Source organism: Hemitrygon akajei, chromosome 6 (assembly GCF_048418815.1).
Source record: "Hemitrygon akajei chromosome 6, sHemAka1.3, whole genome shotgun sequence".
Lineage (NCBI taxonomy): Eukaryota > Metazoa > Chordata > Chondrichthyes > Myliobatiformes > Dasyatidae > Hemitrygon > Hemitrygon akajei.
This window is the reverse complement of record NC_133129.1, coordinates 179662880-179681175: the sequence shown is the minus strand read 5'-3', so window position 1 is coordinate 179681175 and position 18296 is coordinate 179662880. Positions and strand designations below refer to the sequence as shown.

General features: G+C 38.9%; 1 protein-coding gene across 4 annotated transcripts in view; it reads left to right on the top strand.

Annotated features, from left to right (window-relative positions):
- The window catches only part of dnajc24 (DnaJ (Hsp40) homolog, subfamily C, member 24), a 65105-nt gene that overhangs the window by 36309 nt on the left and 10500 nt on the right, over positions 1-18296 (top strand). The gene's annotated exons all lie outside the window — the stretch shown is intronic.

Sequence of the window (18296 nt, the reverse complement as noted above, 5' to 3'; positions counted from 1 at the left end):
AATTGTTACAATTGCATATATAATTTAAAGCTAGTAAACAACTCACTTTGCTTGCTCTAGTAAAAGTGTTGAGTTCAAGTTTATTGTCATTCAACTAAGGATGTTGATTTTGATGAAGTTAGTAGGGGAAAGGGAGGTTTGTTGCTTTGCTACTGCGCGTGTGTGTGAGAAGAGGGGAGTAGGGAAGGCTTTAGGGTTCTAATGTTTTTTACTATCACTTGTTCTTTGGCCCACTTCTGTTTTAATGAATGTCTGTGAAGAACAAGAATTTTAGGATGTGTATTGTATAAATTTTTCTGATATTACATGAAACTATTGACACTGCGCATGTATACAGCTAAATGAAACAATGTTCCTCTGGGACCAAGGTGTAAAACACAGTACATATATCACATACAGCATATAAAACAATATTTACTATTAACTCAATAACGTTAACAGATAAAAAAAATTCTGTAGATGTAGATGTACAAGTTGGCATAAAGTGCGTATGTGAAAATAAACAACAGTACAATGCTACTGGTGCTGTTATAGTGTGTACTGAGTGGTAGCAGGGTAGAATTCTCACAGCCTGAGAGAAGAAATTGTTACCCAGCCTGACAGTCCCTGTTCTTCTACTGTTGGATCTTCTACCTGATGGTACTGCTGAGGGCTGTATGAAAACAGCACTTCTGGTATACGTCCTGTATTGGGGGTGGGGGGAGGCGGAAGAGAACACAATGATTCTCTTGGACAAATGCAAGTTCAGTCATTTAAATTAGATGTACAAGTTGTACTGTGTGTTAACCAATTTATTTGTTTTAAATGAGTTAATCCACTTTGAAATAGTGGATTTTGTTATACTTAAAGAATTTCACGCAAATGTGTGACTTTTGCTACTAAATATGAAAGTGGATGAAATGTTATTGCACGTAGACAAGAATGTGGAATTGAGGTTACTGTCAGAACAACCACAATATTAATGTGGTGCAAAACACAGTTTAGTATTTTATCTATCACTCTAAGCATATAGAAGTGATATATAAATGTATTTATGTGGTGGAATGTATAATAAATGTATTATGTGGTGGAACACAGGGCCCTTGGTGTACAAATCTACAGAAGGTGACCATGCAAGTAGACATGGTGGTGAAGAAGGCATTTTGCATACTGGTCTTCATCAGCCCTGACATTATACTGCACTTATTTACCGTAAGTTGTTGTTGAGACTGCACTTGGATTATTGTGTTCAATTTTCATCAAGTTGTTAAAGGAGAGTATGGAGAAGGTGCAGGAGAGGTTTACAGGGATGCTACCTGGACTAGAGGGCCCAAGTTGTAGGGTGAGGTTGGCCATGCTGGATCTTTATTCCTTGGAGAGTAGGAGAATAAGAAGTGACCTCATAGAAATTTGTGAAATCACAAAGGGGTATGTTTTAAGTGGACAATCAGAGTCTTTTTCCCCATTGTTCCCCAAAACGGGAGGGCACAGATACAAGAGAGGAAAGATTAACAAGAGATCGGAGGAATAACTTCTTTATTCAGAGAGTAGAGAGTAATGGAATGAGCTGCCATAGGAAGTGTTTGAGGTTGGTATAATTACAATATTTAAGAGCCATTTGGATAGGTAAATGGAGGGAAAGGGTTTGGAGAATAATGGGCCAAATGCAGGCATCTGGGATTAGCAGGAAATATGCTGTGGTTGGTGTGGACCAGTTGGGCTGAAGAGCCTGTTTCTGTGCTGTATTACTCTGTGATTCTATGCACTTTGCTATGGAAGCTAATTTTGCACCTGAGACTAGATGCTTTAGTGACTCAAGTCATTTTGACCAGTGCAGTGGATGATACCTTGTCATTTTGCAAACATCATTCCTGTGCACCGAGATCCTTATGTTGGAGGAAATCATGCATTGGGGGAAGAGGAACGTAAAGTAACTAAATCAAATTAGAAACTTGAAATTCTTGAAATAAGTAGAAGCTAAATGTGAGAAGAGAGGACTGCAAGGCCAGTAAAAGTATTCAAAGTCAAAATATGGATATGCTACCATATACTACCTTGAAACTTATTTTCCTGCAGGTATTTATAAAAACAAATAAAGAAATGCAATAGAGTTATTGTAAAAAGCAAAGACTGACAGACATTGTACAAAAGTAGACAAATTGCAAATAATAAAATAAATAAAACTGAGGACATGAGTTGTAGAGTTATTGACAGTGAGTCTGTAGGTTATGGAATCAGCTCACAGTTGTGGTGAGTGAAGTTATCCACTCTGGTTCAGGATACTATTGGCTGTAAGGTAATAATTGTTTCTGAACCTGCTGGGATCTAAGACTCCTGTACCTCATGCCCCATGATAATAGTGAGAAGAGAGCATGGCCTGGAAGGTGAAGGGTCACTGATGGTGGATACTGCTATCATGTGGCAGCACTCCTTGTAGCTGTGCTTAGTGGTGGGGAGAGCTTTGCCTGTGATGATCTGAGCTGCGCCCACCAATTTCCGTAAGTTTTCTGTTCTTGGGCTTTGCAACCAGTTAGGATACTCTGCACTGTGCACCGATAGAAGTTGTCAAAGTCCACCATTCTCCAACACAATACGAACATTGGCTGGCAAGGTCAATCACGTATCACTTTCACAGCTATTAAAATACCAGTGCATCAAAATCTAGGAGGAGAAGAATAAGCCTTAAATGAATATTTTTAAGACAAAGTGTTTTGTTGAATGAAGTAAGTGTGATGTGGTAAAAGTTCTGATATAAGCAAAGGTCATCAAATATTTACCTTTGGTACTTTATTGTAGTGTAAAACGCAAAGAAAGCTAAACAAAATATATTGCTTGTGGAATGAATGTTCTAATCCATCTTCTCCCACTCTTTTTACCTGTCAGTACCGCAACAAATTGATTTGCCTCTGCAAAAAGAACATTGAAACAAAATTGAAAGAGCTGAAAAAATATGATTTTAAAAGATTTCCAGCAGAGAAGAAGACTATTACATGCAGCATGCATATTATGCTGACATGAATTCACTCTGCTAATTACTGCCTCAGTGATCAGGAGAGTTAGTTTTCTGGAATCTGTTCTACTGGGCAAATGTTAAGTACATAAACAGTCACCATCAAAACCATTCAGAAGTTCAGATTGTCTCTTGAAATGTTTAGCATTGACTGTTAAATCCATAAAAAATGCTAGACTAAACTCCCTTTTATCTTTGATCTCAATCATAGCAAAAAAAAATACCATGCAACAGTTTGGCAAAATTTGCCAATAACGATGTGACTGTATATTCTAGCCAATTAACATTTTGAATAGCACACCTGAAATGTAATGAAATGAGAGAGAGTTTGAACACAGCAAGGTGTAACAAACAACAAGAACCAATGAGCTCCAGTCACATTTTTGCACTGTTGAAAATGAAAGTAGGAACAATTTGTTGTTGAAACTTAAACCTCTGCCACTGCTTTGACTGCACTCAGTGGCCACTTTATTAGGTACACTTGCAAGCTAATGCAAATATCCAATTGGCCAATCAAGTTACAGCAACTCAATGCATAAACATATGGTCAAGATGTTCATTTGTTGTTCAGACCAAACATCAGAATGGGGAAGAAATGTGATATAAGTGATTTTGGCTGTGGAATGATGGTTGGTGGTTTGTTTATCTCAGAAACTGCTGATCTCCTGGGATTTTCATGTACAAGTTTCTAAGAGTTTAAAGAGAATGATGTGAGAACCAAAAGACATCCAGTGAGTGGCAGTTCTGTGGGTGAAAATGCCTTGTTAATGAGAGAGGTCAGAGGAGAATGGCCAGACTGGTTCAAGCTGACAGGAAGGTGACAGTAACTCAAATACCACGTATTGCAACTGTGCTGTGTAGAAGAGCATCTCTGAATATAGAACACATCGAACCTTGAAGTGGATTGCTTCAGCAGCAGAAGACTACACTGGGGTCTATTCCTGTACCTAATTAAGTGGAATATCTTGCCTTGTAAACTATTTTCCTATTTAAAACTTAAGGAAAATAGGTCTTATAATTCTTACAGTATCTCCATATCACTATGATTTTATTGTTTACTAATTCATTATTACAATCTCAGCCCAGGGCATTAAGAGTAATATAGATGTACAGTTATTAATGTGCCTTATCCTTGTAGATTATCAAAAATATTTACAGTCAATTCCGGATAATTGGGCTATCGATTAATTGAAGCTGCTGCTTATTTGGGGCAGGTCTTAAAGAACACAAACTAATTGAAAAACTAGTTGGGATCCCCTTTGTTTGTTTGGGACATTATGCTGCTTAATTGGGACAGGAGACTGTTGCCAAACAGTTTCTAACTAATGTCAGCCACGTGCACTTGTTTGGCCATTAGACACTACACCATACTTAGAGCGAATAGTTTTGAATAGTGTCAGTTTCATGGGTCTTTAAAAAGCAGTGAATTTTGTCACGGATAGTTTGGCGAGAAATAAGCTGCATGACAATTCAGAACTGTTTTGCTCACTGAGGTTTCAAGCATTGAGGCTTGGAGATGCCAGAAATGGCTGGCAATAAAAATAAGATGATTTCATTACTTCAGCAAATTAGGAACAATGAAAAATTTGAAGGTATTAACAATTATCTTGAATGTTACAATGAAAATGATGATTTAGAGGATGCATTCATCAAAAGCGTTGTACGAAGATAGTCCATAGGTATCTACAGTGATTTTGTTCATTTACAGTCAATCAACAGAACATAGCAGCATACACTGGATGATTTTTTCCATTGATAACTATTAGAGAGTCATGTAGTTTCATAGTACTGTAGTACTATTGGTAGTGTTCTAATTTGTTCTGAATTTCATTTAAATACTGTATATAAATTGTTACTTAAACAGTAGATTGTCTTTTTTATACATTTTAACTATTTCCATGAAACTTCAGCTAATTAGGGCAGTCACTTAATTGAGCCAAAATGTACTGGTTCTTATTAAGCGGAACTCTATTAACTGAAATCTTTTAAATTTTGAAAGAATTTTATAAGTGTTGGATTAAACCAGCAAAGTTGTTAATATCGCATAAACACTTCAATGGCTTTGTAAAATGGTTTTGTTTTGCACTGGTGATAATTTTCACCATTGATCTAGAGATTTGGTCAGGCCTGTTTGCAGAGTAAACCAGAATCGAAACTCCTTTAGTATTAGTGTAAATTGAAACCACTTTGCAGTTGTTTCACCTCTCCCTCGTGCATAAAACATGTATTTAAATGCACTGATTTAAATGTTTTACATTTAAATTTAAATTAATTTAAACCTGTTTTACACGTTTTTAATTGTTTCGATTTTGGGTTGTGATAAACACAGTTGGCAATAGACAATAGGTGCAGAAGTAGACCATTCGGCCCTTTGAGCCTGCACTGCCATTTTAAGATCATGGCTGATCATCTACTATCAATACCCGGTTCCTGCCTTGTCCCCATATCCCTTGATTCCCCTATTCATAAGATACCTATCTAGCTCCTTCTAGAGAATTGGCCTCCACTACCTTCCGAGGCAGTGCATTCCAGACCCCCACAACTCTCTGGGAGAAGAAGTTTTTCCTTAACTCTGTCCTAAATGACCTACCCCATATTCTCAAACCATGCCCTCTAGTACTGGACTCTCCCAGCATCTGGAACATATTTCCTGCCTCTATCTTGTCCAATCCCTTAATAATCTTATATGTTTCAATCAGATCCCCTCTCGATCTCCTTAATTCCAGCGTGTACAAGCCCAGTCTCTCTAACCTCTCTGCGTAAGACAGTCCAGACATCCCAGGAATTAACCTTGTGAATCTACGCTGCACTTCCTCTACAGCCAGGATGTCCTTCCTTAACCCTGGAGACCAAAACTGTACATAATACTCCAGGTGTGGTCTCACCAGGGCTCTGTACAAATGCAAGAGGATTTCCTTGCTCTTGTACTCAATTCCCTTTGTAATAAAGGCCAACATTCCATTAGCCTTCTTCACTGTCTGCTGCACTTGCTCATTCACCTTCAGTGACTGATGAACAAGGACTCCTAGATCTCTTTGTATTTCTCCCTTCCCTAACTCTACACCGTTCAGATAATAATCTGCCTTCCTGTTCTTACTCCCAAAGTGGATAATCTCACACTTATTCACATTAAACATCATCTGCCAAGTATCTGCCCACTCACCCAGCCTATCCAAGTCACCCTGAATTCTCCTAACATCCTCATCACGTCACACTGCCACCCAGCTTAGTATCATCAGCAAATTTGCTGATGTTATTCTCAATGCCTTCATCTAAATCGTTGACGTAAATTGTAAACAGCTGTGGTTCCAATACCGAGCCCTGTGGCACCCCACTAGTCACCACCTGCCATTCCTAGAAACACCCATTCACCGCTACCCTTTGCTTTCTATCTGCCAACCAGTTTTCTATCCATGTCAGTGTCTTCCCCCCGATGCCCTGAGCTTTGATTTTACCCACCAATTTCCTATGTGGGACCTTATCAAATGCCTTCTGAAAATCGAGGTACACTACATCCACTGGATCTCCCCCGTCTAACTTCCTGGTTACATCCTCGAAAAACTCCAACAGATTAATCAAGCATGATTTACCCTTGGTAAATCCATGCTGGCTCGGCCCAATCCTATCACTGCTATGTAGATATACCACTATTTCATCCTTAATAATGAACTCTAGCATCTTCCCCACCACCGATGTCAGGCTGACAGGTCGATAGTTCTGTTTTCTCCCTCCCTCCTTTCTTAAAAAGTGGGATAACATTAGCCATTCTCCAATCCTCAGGAACTGATCCTGAATCTAAGGAACATTGGAAAATGATTACCAATGCATCCACAATTTCCAGGGCCGCCACCTTTAGTACCCTAGGGTGCAGACCATCTGGACCTGGGGATTTGTCAGCCTTCAGTCCCATCAGTCTGCTCATCACCGTTTCCTTCCTAATATCAATCTGTTTCATTTCCTCTGTTACCCTATGTCCTTGGCCCATCCATACATCTGGGAGATTGCTTGTGTCTTCCTTAGTGAAAACAGATCTAAAGTACTCTTTAAATTCTTCTGCCATTTCTCTGTTTCCCATAACAATTTCACCCAATTCATTCTTCAAGGGCCCAACAGTGTTCTTAACTATCTTCTTTCTCTTCACATACCTAAAAAAGCTTTTGCTATCTTCCTTTATATTCCTGGCTACCTTGCGTTCGTACCTCATTTTTTCTCCCCGTATTGCCTTTTTAGTTAAGTTATGTTGTTCCTTAAAAACTTCCCAATCATCTGTCCTCCCACTCACCTTAGCTCTGTCATACTTCTTTTCTTTTAATGCTATGCAATCTCTGACTTCCTTTGTCAACCACTGTGGCCCCTTTCCCCCCTTTGAATCCTTCCTTCTCTGGGGGATGAACTGATTTTGCACCTTGTGCAATATTCCCAAGAATACCTGCCATTGCTGTTCCACTGTCTTTTCTGCTAGGCTATCTGTCCAGTCAACTTTGGCCAGCTCCTCCCTCATGGCTCCATAGTTTCCCCTGTTCAACTGCAACACTGACACCTCCGAGCTGCCCTTATCCTTCTCAAATTGCAGATAAAAACTTATCATATTATGATCACTACCTCCTAATGGCTCCTTTACTGCAAGATCGCTTATCAAATCCTGTTCATTATATAACACTAAATCCAGAATAGTCTTGTCCCTGGTCGGCTCTCGTACAAGCTGTTCCAAGAATGCATCCCGTAGGCACTCTACAAACTCCCTATCCTGTGGTCCAGCACCAACCTGATTCTCCCAGTTCACCTGCATGTTGAAATCCCCCATAACTACTGCGACATTACCTTTGCCAATGCCAATGTTAAGTTCCTATTCAACTTGCACCCAATATCCATGCTACTGTTTGGTGGCCTGTAGACAACACCCATTTGGGTCCTTTTGCCCTTACTGTTCCTCAGTTCTAACCACACAGACTCTACTTCTCCTGACCCTATGTCCCCCCTTGCAAAGGACTGAATCTCATTCCTCACCAACAGGGCCACCCCACCCCCTCTGCCCACATTTCTGTCCCTACGATAGCACGTATACCCTTGTACATTCATTTCCCAGGTCTGATCTCCACAGGGCATGTGCTGTTGCCCAGAAAATTGCCTAGAACTACATTATTTTGTTGTGGAAAATACACCCTGCATTATCTTTTTAATGAAACCAATTTCATTATTTCCAGGTCTCTTTGGTATATGTGACCAGGTATGTGTTATTTTGTTTGTTGTATTAGGACATTACTGTAATATACAGTACCTTCATAGATGGATGGTTTAAAAATACATCATTTGATGAATAATTCGTTGTTTCTCATAACACAAATTTAAAAATGCCTTAAATCTGAAAATATATCCTCAGAGCTGAACCTTAAAGATGAGGAAGGGGTATAATAGTGTGGATGCAGTGAAGTGTATGTGTAACATCTTCAAAGAAAGAATGGGTGAAATCCTAGTAAAAACCTGGCAGTTAATATGCAAAGAGTGCTGATTTGGGATTGATTGATTGATTGATTGAAGAGATGGAAACTATTGCTATCAATCTACTGACTCCCCCAACATTGCAAACTAAAAGCTGAAGCATTGGGTATGTCTGGTTACTCTTTAGTGCTTCTGTTTCCTGAGCAGGGTGAGACAGGGAAAAGTGCAAGAATCACTAGTACCTTGGAGTTGAAACACGCACTTGTTCTGATTATCTAGATAATTTATTTCAATTTGTCCATTATCTGACACAGCAGTTAAATAATGCATATTTAATTCAGTTGGGGCAAAAATATTAAATGTTTATCCTGTTAAAAGTTGGTTCTGTCAAGAACACACTTGAGTCAAGTATGTACATCATACTTAGTCAATCTCATGGATTTAACAAACTGATGATGATGTTCTATTGAACTTCACCACCCCACCTGACACTAAAGTGGCAGACGATGAGAAGAAGGTTAATAAACACTGTGCTGCACCAGATTGTCATGGCTACACTGTTATCTCCCAAAATCCTTTGGGACCATGCTGATAAAGCCTCTTGATTGGCTGGAAGCTTTCACTGTCATTCTCTCCTGAAGGGGCCCTTTGCTCAGGAATAATCTGAAGGGAAATAATTTGATTCCATCAACAGCCTTGGTGCCTGTGACAGATCAAATACGACTCTCTCAGCAACTTTGATCTGCGCTTGTTGCTTACTCCATTAACATCTGGGTGCAATTTGTCAGGTAGCAATAGATGAACGCTAGTCAAAGGAGTTAATTAATGGAGTGTGTGCTGTTTGTAAGCATTATGTGAACGAGGAGGTTGGTTTGTTAATAAACCACCCACATCCTCAGATATGTTCGCAATACAGTTCATTTTAATTAGAGAAAGATAATTGTTTGATGAGTTTATATTTGCTTGGCCTCCTTGATGTTTCATTGCTACATTACATAAAATACTGGGATTGTGAAACGAGCCCAGCAGAGATTGCACTTTTTGAGGAAGCTTAAACAAGCATGACTCCCCACTAACATTTTAACTACATTCTACAGAGGAGTGGTTGAGAGTGTGCTGACCTTTTGCATCACAACCTGGTACTCCAGCTGCAGTGCTGCCGACAAAAAAGCCTTGCAGAGGGTGGTTAGGGGAGCAGAGAAGGTTATTGGGGTCTCCCTACCTTCTGTCCAAGACCTCTTTCAGAGTCGATGCCTCCAGAAGACACAGTATATCATTAAAAACCCCTCACACCCTCTCCATGAACTGTTTGTTCTTCTGCCATCAGGTAAACGTTACAGGAGCATCAAAACTAAAACCACAAGGCTACTAAACAGCTTCCTCCCACAGGCAGTCAGACTGCTAAATAGCTGCTCTACCTGACTCTGCTTTGGACACTTTTAACTTGCACTGGACACTTATAACTTGTTTTCAACTGACATGTGGCTGTTGTGTTTTACTATTTATTGTTATGTTTATTATTTAGTGTTGCATTTGTTATGTTATGATTGCACTGCTCCTGGGAAACGCTGTCTCATTCTGCCCTGCAGAGCTGATGTACGGTTAGAATGACAATAAAGTTTTTGAATCTTGAAATACAATGTAAAAGGTTGTAATTCCAAATTTTCCATCACTTACTGCTTCAGATAATAAAGGAAAATAGAAGACATATAATTTTTGATTTATCAAATTACAGGTTTAGCTCCTGGTAAGGTCACCTGTGGTGTTATGGTCAAGGGGGAGGTTCCAGACAAGACCGCAGTGGTGAATCTGGCAGAAAATAATGACACATTCTGGCAGTGAAGGCAGAAAAATAGCAGTGAAGTTGTCTTGTACCTTTATGCCACTGGACCCTGATCCAATTTGTCAATGGCTGCCCATACAACAGCTTCTCCATGTTAAACCAAGGCACACAGGATCCTCCATTAAGGGGATCCACCTTAACATCCTGGATTAAGTCCTGTGTAAGATGTGGATCCTGGATCATCTCTACAGCCACCTGAGGCCCCACCAATAGACAACCCCTTTGGAGAACATCACACTTGACTCGAGTGACCTCACTACCTAAAAAAACAGATTTTGGCAAGCAGCAGGTAAATAAATGGATAACAAGTGATTAGTACTCGTATCTGAATGTCATTGTGGATTAAGAACAAGATGTGTAGTATCAGGGAAGGGTAATATCTCCACGGTCCAATATACAGTGACTCACTAGCTGGCAATATGATACTATATGTAGGAAAGTTATGAGCCTGTGGTCCAATCAAGAGGATAATTTGACATGTACAACAGAATGTCTTTGCTTCCAAGTGTATAATGTTATCTAAACTCTGTTTAAATTAGCCTTGTAATTCACCCTCCTGCTCCAAATCATCCTTTCACATTAGTAATGATTACTGTTGTGAGTTAAAATCATTGGGAACTCAATTGACCACCACTGTTCTTCAAAAACCTTTCTTCATAATTCATGCAGTGATAGAGTTCAGTAATATTTAGTAAATCATTAATAATTGAAATGCTGCTCTCAGCAATTAAATGACAAGCTGATATTAGATGAAATTTAAATCTGAATTAGAAAATGATGGAAATACTCATCAGTTTGAGCAGCATCTGTGAGAGAGAGAGAGAACAGTTCCCTTTACAGATCATTGAGATTCCACTACAGCTGGAGGCTAGGTCGTTGGGGAATTTAAGGAGTTTGTACATTCTCCCTTTGACTGGGTGGGTTTCCACTAGGTGCTCTGGTTTCCTGTCTCATTCCAAAGACATACTGGTTAAGGTATTTAGGTGTGGGCATGCTGGACAAGCACCCGAGCACCAGAAGCATGAATTCTAAATCAGAATCACATTTAATATACACTATGATTTGTGTTGTTTTTTGACAACAGTACACAGCAATACATATTTTAAAGCTATAAATTATAATTAGAAATAATATAAAAATTAAGTTAAGTACTGTGTTGGTCATTGACACAGAACAACACATTTCACTATTTTTTGATGAGCAAGTAACAAATAAAGCTAATCTTTATGAAGACGAGAAAATCTGCAGATGCTGGAAATCCAAAGCAACACAGACAGAATGCTGGAGGAACTCAGCAGGTCAGGTAGCATCTGTGGAAAAGAATAAACAGTCAACATTTCGAGCTTAGATCAATCATCAGTTCTGGGACAAAAAGATGCGAAGTTCGAGCAAGAAGGTGGGGCGGGGGAGGGTATAGTAGGATATATTCTGGAAAGATCAAGATGGTTATGGGAATTTGGCACACACAAAGCCTGTGGTAGGTTCAATGTGATTGTAGTGAATGGTGCTTGAGGGGCTGCCCCTCCTTTGTTTGTAATTGTTGATTTGTATTCAAATATTAATCATCACATAGATTCTAGCATTTCCCCAGCTACTATTGTCAGGCTAAACTGGCCTGCAGTTTCTCATTTATTCTCTTGTTGCTTTCTTAAATAGTGGGAGTTTCACTCAACCTGTCGAACGCCAACTTCTCGAAAGCAAGAGCCGCTTTTACATTCATGGGGATAAGTCTGGTAAATTCCTAGCCAATCAGCTGAGGCGTTCTAAAGCCAAACAACATATTACAAAGATCCGGAAGGAGAACAGAGACTTTACATCGGATCATTTAGAAATTAATGACGCATTTAAAAATTTTTATTCTCGGCTTTATTCCTCTGAATCCCTGAATGACAATATCTCTGTGGATCAATTTTTACAGAATCTGAATATCCCCTCACTTTCATCTGATTTCAAAGCCAAACTTAATGCGCCTATATCACTAGAAGAAATATCTTCTGCAATTTCTGCACTGTCCTCAGGGAAATCTCCTGGACCTGATGGGTTCCCTGTGGAATTTTATAAATCATTCTCCTCACTTCTTTCTCCTCAGTTACTTTCAGTATTAACTGACTCGTTTAACTACGGCAAATTGCCACCCTCTTTCAATGAGGCATCTATTATTCTTCTTTTAAAAAAGGGCAAAGACCCAACAGAGTGTTCCTCGTACAGGCCGATCTCTCTGCTCAATGTTGATGTAAAGATCTTAGCTAAAGTGTTGGCTCATAGATTAGAAACCGTTATTCCCTCCATTATCTCTGATGACCAAACAGGCTTTATTAAAAACCGTCTCCCTTTTTTTAACATTCGGCGTCTATTTAATATTTTATACTCAGTTCCAACTGGGACTCCTGAATGTGTTATCTCCCTTGATGCGGAGAAAGCATTTGATCGTATAGAGTGGAACTACCTTTTTGCAGTCTTAGAAAAATTTGACCTCGGCCAAAGTTTCATCTCTTGGATCCAATTGCTGTACCTGTGTCCTACTGCTTCTGTTCTAACTAACTTTCAGAAATCCCAAGTATTCAATCTCAAACGTGGCACCCGTCAGGGATGCCCCTTAAGTCCCTTTCTCTTTGATTTGGCTATAGAACCTCTGGCGATAGCATTTCGAAAATGTCCTGAACTGACCGGGATTTGGAGAGGGGGTGTTGAGCATAAAGTCTCTCTCTATGCTGATGACTTACTACTCTTTCTCTCATATCTGTCTACATCCTTACCTCTAATGTTTTCACTTCTTGACCAGTTTAGCCAGATCTCTGGCTATAAACTCAACTTACATAAGAGTGAACTTTTCCCAATTTATAAAGGAGCACAAGAACTAATATTTCGTGATCTCCCTTTTAAAGTAGTCCATAATCAATTTACTTATCTTGGAATTACAGTCACAAGGAAGTTTAAAGATCTCTTTCGTGAAAACTTTGTCAATCTTTCATATGCTACAAAACAGAATCTGGTACAATGGTCACCTCTATCTATGTCCTTGGTAGGTCGTATCAATGTCAAAATGTATGTTCTCCCCAAATTTTTATACTTATTTCAATCTATCCCAATTTTTATTCCTAAATCCTTTTTTGATTCCTTAGACTCTATTATTTTGTCATATCTGTGGCAGAATAAGCGCTCTAGAATTAATAAAATCCACCTCCAAAAATCTAAAAAAGAGGGTGGCATGGCTTTACCTAACTTTCGCTTATATTACTGGGCAGCTAATATACGTTGTGCTGCCTTCTGGTCTTTCTTCCACGGTCAACCTGAGTGCCCTAACTGGGTGGCAATGGAGTTGAGCTCCACTGAAGAATTATCTATATCTGCACTTCTTGGCTCTGCACTCCCTAGCAGTCTGCCCAGATCAATAGCTAATCCTCTGGTTAGACACACTTTGCGTATATGGGCTCAGTTCAGGAAATGCTATGGTTTCCAAGGGTTTTCCATTTCTAGCCCTGTCGCACACAATCACCTTTTTTTACCTACAAACGTTCGATTCAGCATTCCATGTTTGGTACAGGAAGGGCATTAGACATTTTGAAGATCTCTTCATTGATAACCACTTTGCTTCTTTTCAACAGCTCTCTGTTAAGTTCAACCTGCCTAATGCTCACTTTTTCAGATATCTTCAAATCCGACACTTCACTGCTCCTTTAATTCCTAACTTTCCTGAAATGCCTGCGAAAAATGCTATGGACCTATTTCTCTCCATTAATCCACTAGGTAAAGGTTTAATTTCAATTATCCAAGATAAACTAGCAGCCTTACGACGGGCCCCTGTGGATAAAATTAAAATGGCCTGGGAGCAGGATTTAAATATCACCTTATCCGAGGAGAGCTGGGACTCAGTTCTCAAGTCGGTTAACTCAACCTCTCTTTGTGCTCGCCATTGTCTCTTACAGTTTAAGATTGTTCATAGAGCCCATATGTCTAAATCTAAACTATCTCGATTCTACCCTGGCATTAGTCCGCTCTGTGATAAATGCAAGAGGGGCGTGGCCTCTCTCATCTATATGTACTGGCTCTGTCCTAGCTTGGAGAAATTCTGGAATGATGTCTTCACTACACTATCGGGTATTCTGAATCAGCACCTAGAACCTAACCCCTTAATTACTCTGTTCGGTTTTTGGGGCGAGACAGATTTATGTCTGGGTCCGACCAAATGCCGAATACTATCCTTTGCCTCTCTCCTGGCGAGACGCTTGATCCTCCTTAGATGGAGAGATGTTGCCCCGCCCACTCATGCGCAATGGCTTAACAACATTATGGCCTGCTTGGACCTCGAAAAAATTCATTATTCAGTTCTCAATTCGGATTTAAAGTTCCATAAGGTCTGGGGGCCTTTTATCGAGTACTTTCATAACCTTCCTCTTGACTAGGGTGTTTTTTCTTTTCGGTCCCTTGCTTTCAGCTCCCTTTTTTTTTCTGGTAGTAGGCATTATTATCCTCTGTTGCTAAGTGTATTCACAATCTGGGAGTTTGACTGTCCGGACTTATACTCTCTATATTGTGTGGTGGTTGGTCTGGAATTGTTTTTTTTTCTTGTGTTGTGGGGTTTGGGGAGGACACTAAGCTCACTTGTCTTTAATTTAGGTGCTTTTTTGTTAAATTCTCTTCCTTTGTAGCATATTGTTATTGTATGCTTAACCTTGCTCTGTATTAATGCTCCTCACTGGGATTTGGGGTTTTTAATTTTGTAAAATGTTTTGAAAAACTAATTAAAAAATTTAAAAAAAAAATAGTGGGAGTTTTCCGATCAGTTGTTTGAATCTCTGGAAATTTAAAAGATGAAAACCAGTGCATTGTCTATCTTCATATATGATGCAGATCATCGTGTTCTGTGGATTTAATTCATTTCGGCCACTTTCTCCAGTGCTAACTTTTTTTTCTTTCAGTTCCTCATGGTCACTAGACTGCAGTTCTTCACAATTTCAACAAATTTTGTGTGTCTTCCTTGAACAAAATACGTATTGCATTGCAAAGCCATTTCCTTTTCTCCATTTTATATATATGTATGTATATTTATATTTACATTTTTTATTGTTTTTCCCTAACACATTTTGCTTTCCTTTTATGAGTACTATTGGTCTGCCTTTGCAAAATTTAGAAATGTTCCTATCTTGTTACTTTGGACAACTTTTCCTTTGATCTAATCCTAATTTCTCCATCTCTCATACTTAGTAACATTTACAATTAAATGTCAAGAGGGTATGAAACAATAGAAAATGCTGGGAATCCAGATTTTCTTTCTCGTTCATTAAAGTCAGTGACAATAAGCAATTGCTTGGTTTTGTTATATCATTCAGCAACAGCATCTGTTTTACAGTGCAGAAGAAAATATATGAGGTGCAAATACAATCTGAATATTTTTGCAGGGGGAAGCGGAGAACATGAATTGGTAGAAGAGATCAAGTACACACCCAAAAGATCATATCCTCTTCGCAAATGCTGACTAATCTGTGTATTCTTAGTATTTCCTATTCTTATTTTCTTTGTATTTAATTGCATAAGTGGCAACTGGCGTGTCATCGCATTTACTCGCATTGCCTGATGACCTGTAAAATACATTCTGTAGTCAGGAAGATTAAAGGAAATGGCAGTTTAATTACAGAGAAGCATTAAGTCTTTTGTTCCAAATACTTAGGAACAACTCATCTCTCAAAGGATGCAACTTTAAATGCTAAAGGTTTGAATTATCCGAGGGCAAAATTTGTGTTTGGCCATTAATGATGGTCGTCAGCCTGAGTTGAGTATGCGGAGATAGAACAAGTGGCAGCTGATGCTGTTGTAGATAGTTACCGGTAATCAGATGACCAAAGACCTTGTTCCAAATTTGTACTTGTCCCACACTGGTCAGGTTTATTGTAACTGCACTTTGCATTAATATAACATGTTAATTGAAGAGCTAGGACCTACATTGTTGATACCCAGGTAACCAGAAACTCCTGCAAAAAATATCAGGATTTGTTTTGAATACGTTTTAGTTTCCTGGTGATGGTAAGTGATACAATATCAACTGATCCTCTCTCAACAGTGGGGAAAATAACAATTTGTCTTCTTCTCATCTCTCTTGTGAAGTGCCTTGGTTTTTTCTCAAGTTATCGTGTGGCGTGTTGGCATAGTTTTGTGGGAAGGAATTACTACCACTATATTACGTAACGGAAACTAAGTGTAGAATGGAGAGAAACATTACTAAATACATTTATGAACCACCTTTCTGAAGATTGTGATTAACACATTTTGGTAAATTAATTTAACTGTGAGGTTTTAATTTAGAATTGTTTTTTTTATCTGGAGTGGTAACTCTCAGGACTATTTTGTAACATTATTTCAGGATATACCTTACGTGAAATGCAAGAGTTTTGCTGTAGATCTGAGGTTCAGAGACTGTATAATCTGCTTCTGTTAGAACATAGAAGAGTACAGCATATATAGACCCTTTGGCCCACCTTGTCTTTGCCAACCACCATGTCAATCTAAACTAAACCCATTTGTCTGCATGTGGTCAGTGTCCTTCTGTTCCCTATCTGTTCATGTCTGTCTAAATAGCTGTTAAACATTGCTATCATATCTGCTTCTATCAGCTACTTTGGTAGAACATTCCAGGCGCATAACACTCTCTGTGTAAAAAAAAAACTCCTGTTAACTTCTCCCTGTCTTACCTTAAACCTATTTTAATTATTTAAAATAAAGTGTAATGCAGTTAAACCAATGCCTTCAGAGATTTAATTTTCAGCTGTACCATGCACTCTAGAGTATCCCCCTCTCTTTCTCTCTGTCTCCAGTATTCTGACATCATTAACCTCTAAACCAGCCTTGTATTAACACTTACAGTAGGAAGTGATCTTGCCATCGAATTAAACTCGGGGGAGGTTACAACATCAGGATTGTTCAGGTTCACACCTAAGTATTAATTAACACGCTGCTTCTAATCGAAACTGTTTCACATTTACTAAAAACTTAAGTGCTGACTATATTGTAAGTTTAAAGACTGATTTAAAATATACAATTAATGACCTAATATTATATGTGTAATTTTCAAGCACTTTTTTGTCTATTTTAGCAAAATGCTATTGAAATACACCTGGACCTTATCAAAATGCATTTAAACATTTCATTTTTAGGTAGTGCATGATTTGAAATAAGAAAGAAAGTGAATTAATTCAAAAAGATCCTTTTCAGTCTACAGATTAAGTACAATGTTGAGCTGCATTGTCATTCCCTACTGCAGGAATTATCCGGGAAATAGGAATCTTCACGGGTGTGTGGCTCAAACATCATCCCTTTGATCAGGTTTAATGGACGTGCTGTACTGAAAAGCAAAGGAGAAAGAATGACTTGCCAGAAGCATTTAAAATAAGGGAAAGTTTTGATTGGGTAATCCTACAGATATTGGGGCAGTCAATTGTACAGTACAGGTGACCCAGGTTCAATTCCCACCGCTGCCTGTAAGAAGTTTGTACATTTTCCTCGTGAATTCCTCCCACAGTCCGAAGATGTACTGGTTAGTAGATCAATTGGTCATTGTAAATTGTCCCATGATTAGGCTGGGATTAATTTGGGGGTTTTCTGGGCTTGGAGAGATGGAAGGGCGTATTCCACTCTGTATCTCAACTTTTTATTTATTATCTCCAAATATGGAAGCCAAAATGAGAGGCCTTAAATTTAAAGTAGCACTTCATCAAATTCATAAAATGCTGCCTTTCTCAAAGTGTGGTTAGAATGTGAGAAGAAGACCCACCACAAGGTCTGATGGAGATAAATAGTGTAAATGTGAAGAGGAAGGTGATATGGACATAAACACTAGCATGAGCAGTTGAACAATTTGGGGTTTAAAATAGCCTGGTGATGCCCTGCGACTACTTACCAGCACCAAAAAAAACCTGCTAAATACCTTAGTGATAATGATCAATGCTAACAGCACGAACTATGGAGAGATAAGCAAAGGGTGGTGCAGACGAGGCATGGTCATGGCAGGTGGAATCGAGCGGAAGCGCAGGA